Here is a 13,824-nt window from a genome sequence, read left to right on the forward strand (position 1 = left end):
GCTGCTCTCACAGCCCACTTCATGCTGGTCTAGAAGCATCAGGAGTGTCAAGTCATTAAAGAAGCAAATTCATCTTTCAGCCAAAAATTAAAAGCCAGTAGTTAGGGGGCCTAATTCTGATCTCAGTTGGTTTCAGCGATCTGAGAGAAGAAATGCTGTCCATTGTCTCTTAGTTTTTTACTGATTTTCTATTTGTTTATTTAATTGTTGATTCAAGTGTCATGTGGATGTATGAGGAAAATGTTTTTCCTTTATCTCTCCAAAATATAAATAGATGGTTTTGGAGCTGTTGCTTTTTAAATTAGTGATTTCACACAGAGATTTGGAAAGAGCCTTGTACTGCATAGTTGCATCTCCAAGCAGAAATGTATCACCTGGTACTTGGATTTTTTTGGTGTTACAATGCAAGCTTGTTGTCTAGACTATATCACATGAGGGCACTGCATAGCATCATTTACAACGATGCAGGAAGTTGAAAAGAAAGGCTCAATCAACTTCCAAAGCTAGCAGAGCTTTAATAGGCCAGCCTTTCATTAAATGAATTCCTAAATGTTGACCAAATTCTTTCAGATGTAGGCAGCTAATGGTTCAGAATGCATGTGATGCACTTGTCATTACACAGACGTTGATAAAAATCCTTGAAGCTGCTTTTTTCCCAGAAAGTTCACATGAGTAGAAGGGAGGGAAAAAAAAGAGACTTCTCTTCAGTGGTTTCTTTCATGTCACAAGAAGGAGGGTCATGTGTTTTAGTTTAACTGATACATTCCAATAAAATGATTTTCAAAGGGACAGGACGAATAATGGGCATTTTACATATGGTGGCTGGTGCACATCAGATGGAGCTAATTTTCTCATACACAATATATTTGTTATTTTGCAAGCTGGTTATAATTCATTTAAAGTCTCTTTTTATTTAATTTTACCTAATAAACTAATATAATGGCCCAGTGAAGCCTTTATGGCTGGTGAAATTTTGATGAATTATTTTAGTCGTCATTTTCATTAGGATATCAAAAAATACATGTCATTCTCCCACACAGTTCCTATTCAATTGGAAAAAAAAAAAAAGATATCTGAAAAACAAGTCCTCCAATCTAGGCCACATTATATTTTTGTAAATCTAGATATAAAGATAACAGCTAGAAGAGACTGGTAGCTCACTTATTTTCCGCGTGACATTTAAACTTGCTTACATGGTTACTTGCAAATAATTCTCTATAATGCATATACTTTTGTTCCTGACAGAAAAATATGCTGCCGCATTAAACCAGTGTACTTTAGACTTGACATTTGCATAGGCTGATAAAGTTGTCTTTCCTTTACAGAGTCTCTTAAAATGAGGTCCTCCTTGCTGTCTAGTCACTGCAGATTTTCATTAGTGTCCTGACGCTTTGTCTCTCAAGTTAGTGCATTTATCACCTTCCTTGTCTTCTGAAAGGTGATATGACATCTTTACCTCTCAACAGTGTGACAAAATGACAAACGAAGCATCCAGCTGGCCTTTGCATATCAGGGGATTGGGGAGGAGGACGGAAGAAGGATGCAAAAAAAAAAACCAACAGCAACAAAAAAAGTTCGGCATTCTGCTGCTTAATTATCAGCCAGAGCAGAGAAGCTTAATAGTCCAGTAATGGGTGGAAGGAGCTTCTCAGCATCACAGAAAACAGTATGCAATTAGTCAGGGTCAGGATGCCCAAGATCAGATTTGCTTAAGGCTAAAGAGAGACAGAGCAAGGCTATGGCAGTGTCACAGTCTGCAGCCTGGTTGTCTCCCTGCGGCAGGATGCCTTTTGCTTCAGTTTCTAATTAAACAACCAGGCAACCAAGCGTGTCCACTCCTGGCTTACTTGTGTATAACTTGTTTTGCATTCAAAGACCTGGAGTGCTTGGGAGGGTATTTACTAAAGCAGAGGATTAAACTACAAATATAATTATTACAAGTGGCGGATACAACAAACAGTTGTCATTACAATGAGAAATCCTGAGTTGATCTCCTAAAAAAATAAATAATAATCCAGCTTTTTAGTTTCACTGTCTTAGAATTATTATAAATTCCTCAGAGGCATATTAATGCAGCCCAGACTTTCCTCTTTCGTGCAATATAAGTGCAAGTGTCTCCGAGTGTGGTCGATAACAGGAGCCTGGGGAGTGAGGGTGACAGCGGGACGAGCACAGAGTGACGCTGCCTCTGGCGTTAGCCTTCCAGGCCTGAAAACCTGCCCTGGGTGTTGTATTTCTGTCTTTGTGTTTAAGATGTCCCAATGGACCTTTCCTTCATGAGTATGACTAAGGATGTTTTGAACTCATCATTTATACTTTTGACATCCCAAGCATCCCATTGATAAAACCGTGTCTCTTGAGAACAAGCGCTTTCTTTCATTTGTTCTAAACCTGCCGCCTGTTGCTTTCAGTTGTGGTCCCTACTTTTTAGCTTATGGAAAATAACATGCACACACATATTATATATATATATATCTCCATATGTATATATACATAAAAGGAAAATAATCCCTATTAAGTTTCTTCATGACATTCATGATGTTATGAACTTTGATCACATTCTAGCATTTTAGGTGTCTCTTTCACAGGGAAAATGTCCCAGATTATTTAGTCTCTCCACATAAGGAAGCAATTTCATACTTCTGATCATCTCCACTGCTCTGCTCCCTACCATTCCAACTCTCCTACATCCCTTCTGAGATGCCGTGTATCTAGAGGCAGATGCAGTATTGGACATGGCACAGTTATATACAGTGACATATGGTTTTCCCATATGCATTATTTTGGACTTATCACCAAGGTATTCCATCTGCCATATTTTTACCCAGTCACTCAATACCATGATATCCTTCTGCAGCTGTTCAGAGTCAGTTTGATGACCACAGATCATTTTGTATCAACACCAAACTTAGTTACCTCATTGTTGACCCTGTCTTCCAAATCATTTGTGACTAGGTTGAACAACAGATGTTCCAGAATAGGTTCAGTGGGATCCTGATTTGTCCCACTCCTGCTTGTCCCACATAATGTGTTCATACTACTGAAATCCAGTGAATTTTCTCTATGGATAAAGCAAAATTAAATAATTCACTATAGCATATGTAAACAGCTCATCATTGTCATAATGGTCTAATTTGCAAGTTGCTAGCCTTTGAATTCTTCTGCTAAATATATGATATTTATTCATCCTGTATTGTGTCTAAGCTCATCCCTTTCCACAGTCCACATCTTTTGACTGGTGGTGACAGCTCTCCTTGTAGTATGTTTGATGACTACTATCCATCTGGTTCTTCCAGAGGAACTCTCCTCAATTCCAAGAGGGATTGGGTGGTACAATACCATTCAGTATGTTTTCCTAATCTATTAATGTCAGGCAATATTCCTGGTGGCCAGTTTCTTCCATGCCAAGCCCCAATGTTCATCTACCGTATGTTCATTGTCTGCTATTTTAATCTCACAGAAAAATGCAGAATTAGAAGACTTTGGGCTTCAGACTAAAGCAAGACAAATTCCACCTACATGTGGCACGATGCAAAACTCAACGAAGATTAGTTGATTTGGGGGAGAAGGAGATGGAGGTGTTGGGAAGGAGCTCATCAAAAGACCTTCCCATTTGATATTAAAGTAAATAACAGCATTCTGGTGTATCCTATTACTCCAGAAGAAAAAATATTACATCATTTGGATATATTCTGGACACCAGTTTGTGGCATAGATGGTCGAGGGTACTGCCCTTCCACCAGACCTATGGATCTCAGAATAGGTGGAAATGCAAACCTGCATTTCTTGAGCACAAGCAGAGGAGACAAAACCTTTTTAGGCCATAGCCGGTACTGTGTCTCAGCCTTAGGGCTGGTTTCTGCTTCTGTTTACTCCTGATACTTTGCACTGGTCTTTAGCATGTATTTGGTTATCTGATAATATTTTCCTCTGTATAAGAACAGTGATCGTCTTCCTAATGGGGAGCATCATAATTTGAAGCATATTTATATTTGTGCTAAAAGACCACAGTCTCAAAGTATAATCCAAAAGATGGTTATATGATAGATTATGCCTGACAGGATTTAGGAAAATGTCACGTATCAGACATACAGGCCAACAGTATGTAACGGGACTGCTGCCTCTGGCAGCTTAATTCTAGCAGATTTCTAATCACGTCTATTTCAGGATGATAAGAGGCTTGCACAAATTCTTTGATAGCTTTTGAGGGCTTCTCCAGACCAGAATGAAAGGCACAGTTGGTTGTATTCCATATTTGAGGAACTTTTTGTACCAGCAATCCTAAAATTTACTGTGTTGGCCCTTTTATTCTTCAGAGATTACCAGGCAGATGTAACAGAATTGTTTCCAATGTGAGGTTTTCACAGATTTAACAAATTAGGTGTCACTGTATCCTTGCCCTCTTTTTTTCCCCTTCCTGTTAACACACTGTTTTGTGACCACACTTTTGCAACCAGCACATTTATGCTCCTCATGTTTATTCTTCTTGCCTTCATAACCTATTGGCAGAAAATATGGTTCTTGGGATCCATTGGAGTTTTGATTGCCTTTCCTTCAAGGTATCACTAGGAAAAACAAACATGAAAAAAGCTTCCTCACTTAAAACTGATGCTGCATGCTGCCATTTCTTCTCTTTTTCTTTGTTTTGTCTCTTGATGTCAAACACATACCACACACCAGAAGGAAGGGAGAGGATGAAGAAAGAGGAGGAGTCCCATTCTACATGGAAGGTCTATACATTAGACTCACCTTCTAAAGAGAATGGTACAACTCAACAGCTTCTTGCTCTGCCAACATTACAAATACTTCCAAAACCTTGCCAGAAGAGTGTTAACTTATCTTTTTTTTTTTTTTTTCTTTTTTTAATGCAGCTTTCCAGACAAGCTCAAGGGTTGAAGAATTGTTTGTAAGCTCTTAGGGCTTGGCCTGTGAGCAACCTCTTTGCCCAAACTTGCTAGTGAGCTGAACGGCTTAACTCAGCTCTCAAAGAAAGAGATACAAGCCCTCATAGGACCCCATAGCATGATTATTTACTGGAAAACATTTAGCCTGGATTCCTTCCATTCTGTGGCTTTCTGATGTGCTCTAGATGGGCTTGGTCTTGTCCTTGTGGAAAACAGAGGCCAAACTCTTCCGCTGTGCTTGCTGGCATGCGTTGCTTGCATTAGTGAAAGCAATATCTGCAATTTGCTTAGTCTGAGGCTCAGAACACAGGATCCACCAGCTCAGGCTACTGGTCAACCATGGTCATTATCACATTTCTGGCAGTAACTGCTAGCAGATGCTTCAGACACAGAAAAGGCAAACAACATAAAGCATCTGGCCAAACAGGAAGTAGCACCCAATAGGAAGGAAAATTATTTTCTGGCATTTGTTTTGATCAATGCATGCCTTGAAACAAACAATGCAATTGTCTTGTGTTTAAGAATAGTTACATCTATGGTTTTCGTGGAGGAGCTTGATTGATATATTTTCCTGGAAGATAAGAATTGTCAGATAATCAGAAAGAGAAATATTTCAGAAATGGAGCGTGAGATATGGTGAGTTCTTTAAAATTCACTTCAACGACTGATGAGAATTCAGTGGGGAAAAAAAGATGTTTTGACTTTAAAAAATAATGTTGATTTTATTTTTGTTTAAATGGGAAAAAATTCAAAGACATTTTTCATTTTGCCACTGTAGTTTGTGATCAGGGGTTGAATTTCATCATATGTTGCCACGTGATCTTTCACGAACGCAGCCATAAGTACCGGGCAAGCATGTGATTACTTCTATTGACCTGCATGTCATAGTGCATGAATGGCTGCTCTGTTTCCAATGGGTCTTCAGATCAGGCTTGGATGCATTACCTAATTGACTGTCTGCTTGTGCCCTTCTCTTTGGGCCTGCTGTACTTCTTGTACTCTCTCTCCCGCCACAGCCCTCCCCCCCAGCCCATACCCCTTCCTCAGATCTTTGTTTAGAAGGGAATGAATAGGAAGCTGCTCTTTGTCTCATTAACCAAACTGTCTGGGTTTCTTGGCTGGCTTCTTGTGATATGGCAGTTTTGATTAGACCATGTGCATTTTGGGACTACAAATACACTAGGTCCTCTGTGGGGCGAATGGGCAACATTTTTGGCTGCAGTTTAATTGGTGATTTCAAGGAATTGGGACTGGCGTTTTGCTTTATTGAACTGACTTTGAAAATATTTGACCCTTGTTCTAGTCACAGAATAGTTTTCACATGCTCAAAAGCACAGGCTTCAATATCTGCATCATTCAGGTACGTCAGTCTCAGTAGGGCAGGACCACTTGGAAGTGTACGGGATATAATAAATCCTTCGTGTTCAGTCCTCTTCTGCTGAATCTGCTTTCCTGGTATTTTTCTTAGTATGTTACAGCCTGTCTACATGCTACAGTTTGTCCACCTTGTCCTTGATACAGGCCTGTAAAGAGCGGGCATGCGGTAACAACTTTCAGCCCTATTATAGAAGTGGGTTTGATTGGAGGGAATAACCTGGGGCAAAGAGGTTCTTCAGCTTTTCATTGTGCATGAAGTCATGATCTCAGTGGTCACACATGTCTTTAGGGATAGAAAAATAACAGACAATGTGAAGGCATTTTTAGACAGAAGAGGGTCGTCTTGTTCCCTTCACTGGTAAAACTAAATGCCCTTTTACTTGTGGTTTTATGCATAAATAAAAGTTTCTATAGAAGGGTAATACATTTCATTTGATCAATATCTCCTAAAATATTGGACTTGCTTACGTTGTTCTAAACAGAAATTATATATAAACCATATAAACCTGTTGTTGCTCATGTTCTTAGGCTTTACAGCTACAATAGTATTGCTACATATATGTAATGCAATACTGGGATATACCTTTTGATAAATCAAAGGCAGTAGCCTGGTACAACTGAAGTAACAGATCTGGCTCTGTTGGTAAAGAGGAGACTTCAGCAGATCTTTAGGGAGCTTCACACTGTGTAGGACTCCCTGTCTACACAATGTGTGCAGACACCTGCTATGCCAACATCCCTTACAGTCTCCCACCCCAGAGCAGAAGGAAGATGTTCTTCCCTGTGAAAAAAGGCACTAAACCATAAAAGTTGCTTTGTAATTCAAGCTGTTTGTAGGCAGAGTTGAGAAACTGGTAATACTTACAGCCCATTTTTGGCATTTTTTTCTTAAACAAATTATATATATGAACTTGTTGTTAGTACTCTGCCAGCTCTGTGTAGAAGGGATGCTGTATCAACACAAAGAACACTGCATACTGTTACGATAAGACTCAGCAGGCAGAAACATGTTTTAGTGAGCCCAATTCACCCACACAGTCAAGATGCCTCCCTTCTTTAAAAACAAAACAAAACAAAACAAAACAAAACAAAACACAACTAGTAAAAAAAAAACCGAAGCTATATTAGGCAGAAGGTTGATTTTTTTTTTTTTTCTTTTGCCTCAAGAACTTAAAAATAAGGGAAAATTTCCAGGATACTGGAAAATTGAAATGAACCAGTTTCTCCTCTCCCCCTTTTCACACTGGCCTGACTGGGAAGCTATGTGCACATCCTCTTTGAGGGAAGATTGCATCTTCTTTGCCACTATAGTATTGTCAGCATTATACAATGAAAACAATTGGAGAGCAAGGCTTACTCATGCTAAACTCCTGGGTCCTATGAAGTCAGTGACAAAACTTCCACCAACACTGAATGCCTCAGGATTTTGCTCTGAGTTTTTACTCAAGCAGAATTGTCATTGAAACTCGAGATTTGCCAGAGGATAGACTTAGCGTGATTCAGAGGTTGTTCCTGGACTAGGAAGGTTGCTACCCCAAGTGTGTAGTTTTCTGTAGCTCTCCTGTGACTATCTTGCACATATGGATGAAATACAACTCTTAGAATACACATGGCTGTGCATTTCTTACTTACTTACCTATGAACCCTGTGGGTCAAGCGTTAAGCACCATACAAACTACAGCTATAAATAGAGCGGAAAGTGTCCTTAAGAGAAACGCGCTTTTCCCTCCCTTATTCCCTGCTGAGTGCTTCTATGATTTGTGGTTTGTCTTCCCCCCCCCCCCCCCCCCCCCCGCCCTCCCGAATAGCTGATAGTTTTCTTGATTGGAGTGGAAGGGAACAGCCATTTTTACTCCCTCAACCTTGTTCTGTGCTGATTTCCACTCGGTGTGCTCACACTGATTTCACTGAAATGGTATGGACAGTTCAGCACCCAGCCTCCATTTAGAGGGAGACTTCTCTGTGGATCAGCCCCAATGTAACATGATGTTGGTAGGATAGAGAGTTCAGATCATAAGCACACATCTGTTTTCCTGCGATATCCCCCGCACCCACCCCTCAGCTTGCTCTGTTCATAAAACCATGGTTTATGAATTTGTCTGTTAAAAATATGGTCTGCTTTTCCAATGCACCAGTTTTACTTTCTGATTCATATAGAAAATATGTTGTGACAGTGCAATATGTACTCAAGGTTATTCTTACTGGTAGTAAAAAGCAGATTATCTCTGAAAACATATGGAGTCCTGCACATACCCACATCTCCTGCAGAACTGAAGGAGGCAAGTGGAAACAAATGAAAGCAGCACTTAGGAAAAGAGTAGCTACAAGTTGTTTCTAAACCATGCACAGCAAGAAAGGCCAAAGCAGAGAAAAGCTGGAAGGAAAGGCAAGAGAAAAAATATCTTATCACAGTGTATGTTGGCTCACACTTGGTATTCTGTCTCAGTTACAACTCCATTATATGCTCAAAGATTCAAGAATGTGTGACATGGAGGAGCCTATGTCACACCCAATAACAACATGATGAATCAGGAAAATGGGAGAAGATGCAAAGTGTCAAGCTTAGTTCAGGGAATACCTGTGTAAGTTGAAACCCCAGCCTAGCAGATAGAATAAGGCAGGCAAAAAACCACAGATATTTTTTTTCTCTACCATGCAACATATCCCTGGTTTCACCAGATGCCAAGGTGGGGGAGGATGCCTTGTGTGGAATGGTATTGCACAAACCCCCCACAGCTCTTTCTAGTCATTTTTCTGGGATGAATGTCATTCGGGGTCCTTTCTGGTTTATAGATAGAAGATGAAATGACAAACCATCTCACGGCAGTGGAGAAGGGCTGTCAGCTACACTGAAAATGTAGTTGTTTTGAGAATCATAACAGAGAAGATAAAAATGGTGGTGCTAAGAGTCCGGGGGACCCTGCACAAAATGAAACAGGAATTTGGTGAGTGATCTCTTTCCTTCCAGCAAAGGTATTAAAGATGCCTTTTTAGAAGCACACTGTAGAAGGAACATGATCATCCTGCAGCTGGGATGCTACCAAAAGAACATAAAGAAATGTGTGCTGTACAAGAGAGGTACTGCATGAAGTGAGAGTCTAGGAGTCTCTCCTGATGCTTTTAACATTTTTAGAAATTGTAGATGAGTGTGAAGCCAGCAATGTTTATATTTCCTTTGTTATCCTTACTGCTTTAAGTGAGAACAAGCAAGTCTGGGTGTACCCAGAGTTATTCGCAAGGCTGAGCCAGAGTTTACCTAATGGCTGCAGGACAGGTCATTTCCATCACTGCAACAGATGGGAGGTAGGTTACCAATACTTGTACCTGGTATTCCTACAAATTTTTCCGGTGACTCTATCAGGACTACTTCATGCCTGAGCCTAAGTCCATAGAAACAAATTGCTGTATTCTTTTCAGTGAGCTCTGAGTCAGGATAGGTCCTTTTGTGTCTGAACACCCTCTGCAAGAGCACAAGAGGTGCCAGGAAAGACACGACGAGTACCAGTAACTTCCTGTAACTTCCATGTCTGTGGAGGTTTTATAATGGAACTTGAGGGAACCCTTGCTACGCTCTCAAGACAGTGGCCCCAAGGCAAGCTGCCCTACTGAGCCTTTATTTGAAACAGGGCCAGTGCTACTCTGCTATCCACTGGGACATGGGGACGCATCCATTAAAGTGTGTGTGGTGCTCTGCTTCTGAGACATGGGGAACAACAGAGAAGTTAATAAATAAACACAATTAAAAAACAAATCAGGTCTCTCATGAATGCATTGTCTTCTCTCTTTGCTCAAATTCTTTACATTCCAAAATCATATTAGAAAATGGGAGACAAATGCACAATAAATGCTGTGAGCTGCTTTTTGGGCCATGCTGTTTCCATTTCTATGGCTATTTGAAAAGTGCATGAATGCAAAGCACTTTTAAACACTCTAAAAATCAATATAGAAGAAACAATAGAAGCACATTTATTCTTGTTTTATTCAATGTCAGTATTGCTGAGTTTTGCCTGACCAGATGTTGCAGAGTTTCAAATCTGTTCAACCATAGCTGTTAACAGAACCGTCCCTCTTTCACCAAAATTAAAAAAATATACACATTTATTTTAGAAGATGTCTTTGCGTTTTTTTTATAAATGAAACAAAGATGTGATTTATCCATTACTAGTGCTAATACTCATTGTGATCTCTGAGAGTAACAGTCACAAGGCTTTGCACGCGCGCTGTTTGCATAGTATTTGCACAATTATTTACAATTCTGAAAGCCCAGTTTTAACTCAGCGATACTGCTCCTGCAATTTCAGTGGTGTGTGGTTTGGGGTTTTTTTTGAAAGAACACATGTTCAAGATAAGTAACGATTTTTCAGATAGATAGAGGCTGGAAAAGCTTAAGTCTTTCCTCTCTGTGTGGTAGTTTCCCTTCTCTTTCTTTTCCCGGACAGAACTGACAAGCAGGCATTGTCCCTCCAGTGAGCTCTGCAGTATTACTTTGACCCTAACCCATCAATCTGCCTCAATTGGATAATGATCTGTAATCACTTTCTTTCAGGGGAGTCTATAAATTTGCCAAGGCCCCATTCTTCTCTGAAGGCCTCCTTATGTTCACTCCCATTTGTGCAAATGCTCTCTCTTTTACAGCACTAAATAGCCATGCACATGGCCCTTTCTGTTCAGAGGCAGCAGGCTGTTCACTGTTGATTTTCCATGGCTCTGCTCTCTAAAAGGAGGCAAAGCTCTACATGCCAGGGCTCGGCAGGGTGCGGGACGAAGCCACACCACTTCAAGAGCAGCCGCTTTTCTCATTAAGACTGACCCATCATTAGGCTGCTTTGTGCTGGCCCTTGTAATCGATGAGAGGACTGTGTAGTGTGAAAAAGCTAATAAAGATGAGCATGAGGTGGTAGGGAAAGGGGCGGGGGGAGCAAAGACACTAACCCTTGTTAACAGAGAAGCCCTCCTTCCCCAAAGCTTAGCGACATGAGTGAGGGGCAAAGCTCAGGATAGCTGGCAGGGTGCAGACCCCTCTCAGTCATTTCTTTGATTGTCTTGCACTTAATTCCCCGAGCATCCTTGTGCTGTCCTTATTGGACCTCAGAAATAGAACAAGCATGAAAGAAAGCTCATATCCTCCTTCCTGAGCCGACTTCCTTCTTGTGATTAAAGAAGATCAAAGGCTGAAGAGCATCTAACTGAACGTGTGTACAGCACAAGGGAAGGTCCACGCATGTACATGGAGCACTGGAGGGTTTTTTTCATATCCTCACAAGAATGTCTAAGGTGCTGAGAATATCACGGAAGAGGTCGGAGAAGGTGAAAGATATTAAAGTTGCTAACGTGTCTGGGGAAGCAACAAGTGTATACTTGCTCTGTGTCATGTTGGATACACTCTGCAGGCACTGTAAGGAATAGAGGGAACAAACAAGAAAATAAGTAAGCTCCAACAAATGTGCAATGTTGAGGGAGTGTTGGCCGTGGGAGGGGGCAAAGATGATATTCTCTCTGTCTGTACTGCAGAGACAGCCACACATCTCTAGAAGTGCTGTGCATATGGAAATCACACCAGAAATAAGCAGCAGGAATCTGCGGATATGACAATGTGCCTTAGTGAAATGAAAAGATCCTCTTGCTTGGGGGAGGAGGAACGGAGCCTGTAACATTGTGTAGACTGGTGAGAAAACATATGTAGAGTGAGGTTGCAAAGGAATAGTGTCAGATGTTGTACAAATGTGGGAGACCTCAGTGAAGGACAATTTCTCCCTTCCAAACAGGTGTCCTGCAGAGCCTATACCAGTCTTCAGAGCAATGCTGTCCATGCCTTCACACATAATCTGGTTTGCTTTGTGCGCCTCCATGGACAGGAAACACAGTCAACACCTCATCTTCTCTCTGCTGTGTCCCTCCCTCCCCTGTTCTCCCAAGGGCAAAGAAGCAGAGAGAGGGCAAAGTATGTTATTCATCCCCATAGCCTGAGAGCACATTTGTCGCTGGCTTTTGTGTGAGAAGTGTAATGAGGAGGTGACCACTTGCACTCTCCCTTATACCTGTCGCTCAATTGAGTCTTTGGTGAACTGCTCGGAAGTTTTTAACATTAAGTCTAGCTTTTCTCAGATAGATGTAAAATTACATGGACAGGATCTTAAGCTTGTAAATTAATGTTTGCACATCAATAAAGCTAAGTCCTATCCATAGTCTTAAATTACCAGTGTTGTCCACAATAGTTCTGTCTCATCTTCATTGTGACTACAGAAAGTCTCAGAAAGGTTCAAAATAGAAGGGAGTTGTTAAAGCTGCTCATGTACCTAATCATTGCTAATCACATTGCTGATAGTAGTGAATTCCACTGCTATTTTTTGCTTATTGGCATCATTCTTGTTTAGTGAGTTGAAGCCACTCTCTTCCACATCTTCATCCCACCCATCATGCACGATTTGGTCCTTTAGTCCAGCTGAGTGCTACAAATATAGTCTCTGTGCCAATGCCAGAATTTTAGAATTGCAGTGAATAGGCTGTGCCCCAGTGTGAAAATATCATCTGAGTTGAGAAATGTATGGGGATTGTGGTTTTTGTTTGCTGAGGCTTTTTTTTCTTTCATTCTTTGAAAGAAGCAAATTCTTAGAGAATTGCATAACAGAGGTACCCACTTCAAAACAAAAGCTGCTTGATGCAGTATCTTCTGCAAGCATTCTGCATCAGCTGTGCCATTCAATGTGTTTCACATGGGATTTTGTGTTGCTGTCAAAGAGAAGCCGCACAGATTTACTTGATTTGAAACAGTGATGCCTGGCAGGTCATTATGGGCAATCTGGATGAATATGTGTTGGCGTTTGCCTTATTTTCATTCCACTCAAGATTCCAAGTGATAACCATCTCAAAGGTAATTTGTTTCCATTGTGTTAAAACTTCCATTGGAAAGTTGCTTTTTATTGTAACTTGTTAAACGCTTAATTGATATAATGTAATAAAAAGAATCAAAAACCCCTCTGGTCCCTCTCATGAGCTCAAGTTAGCTCCGGTGGAGCCAGCTCCATTGCCATTTCCAAGTTCTTCTGTAGCGATCTAGCAATTCATCAGTGTCAATGACACATGGGAACTCTCATGTTTGTAAAAGCCTGCAAGGGATCCATGTCCTACATTTCAACAAAAAATCATAAAATCACATTTCAAGGTGGTCAAAGTTAGGGAAACATCAGGCAAATAATTGCTAGCCCTTTTGTAAAGTGGATGGTAAAACACAGAGAAACACGCAGAAGCAAGAGGTTAGTGACTGCAACAGAAAGGCGATGCTCCTTTGAAGTACCTAGAAAATTGGAAATTAAGCATATTGTCAGTCTGCCAGAAGCATTTGGCTACTGCAGGAGGAGAAGCAGTATGAGAACGTGAACGGGCAAATCTGTTAATACATACATGTCGCAGAAATCACAGTGGAGCAGTCATGAAGGGACTGATGAAGATCTTCTGTGATTCACTGATTTATCTTCACTGGCCTACATCATGGTAGAGATTTTTCTCCACCCTCTCTCTACATGTTCCCACCTGATTGTTTATG

This window comes from Platalea leucorodia (assembly GCF_965183815.1).
Source record: "Platalea leucorodia genome assembly, chromosome: 1".
In the NCBI taxonomy this organism is placed as follows: Eukaryota; Metazoa; Chordata; class Aves; order Pelecaniformes; family Threskiornithidae; genus Platalea; species Platalea leucorodia.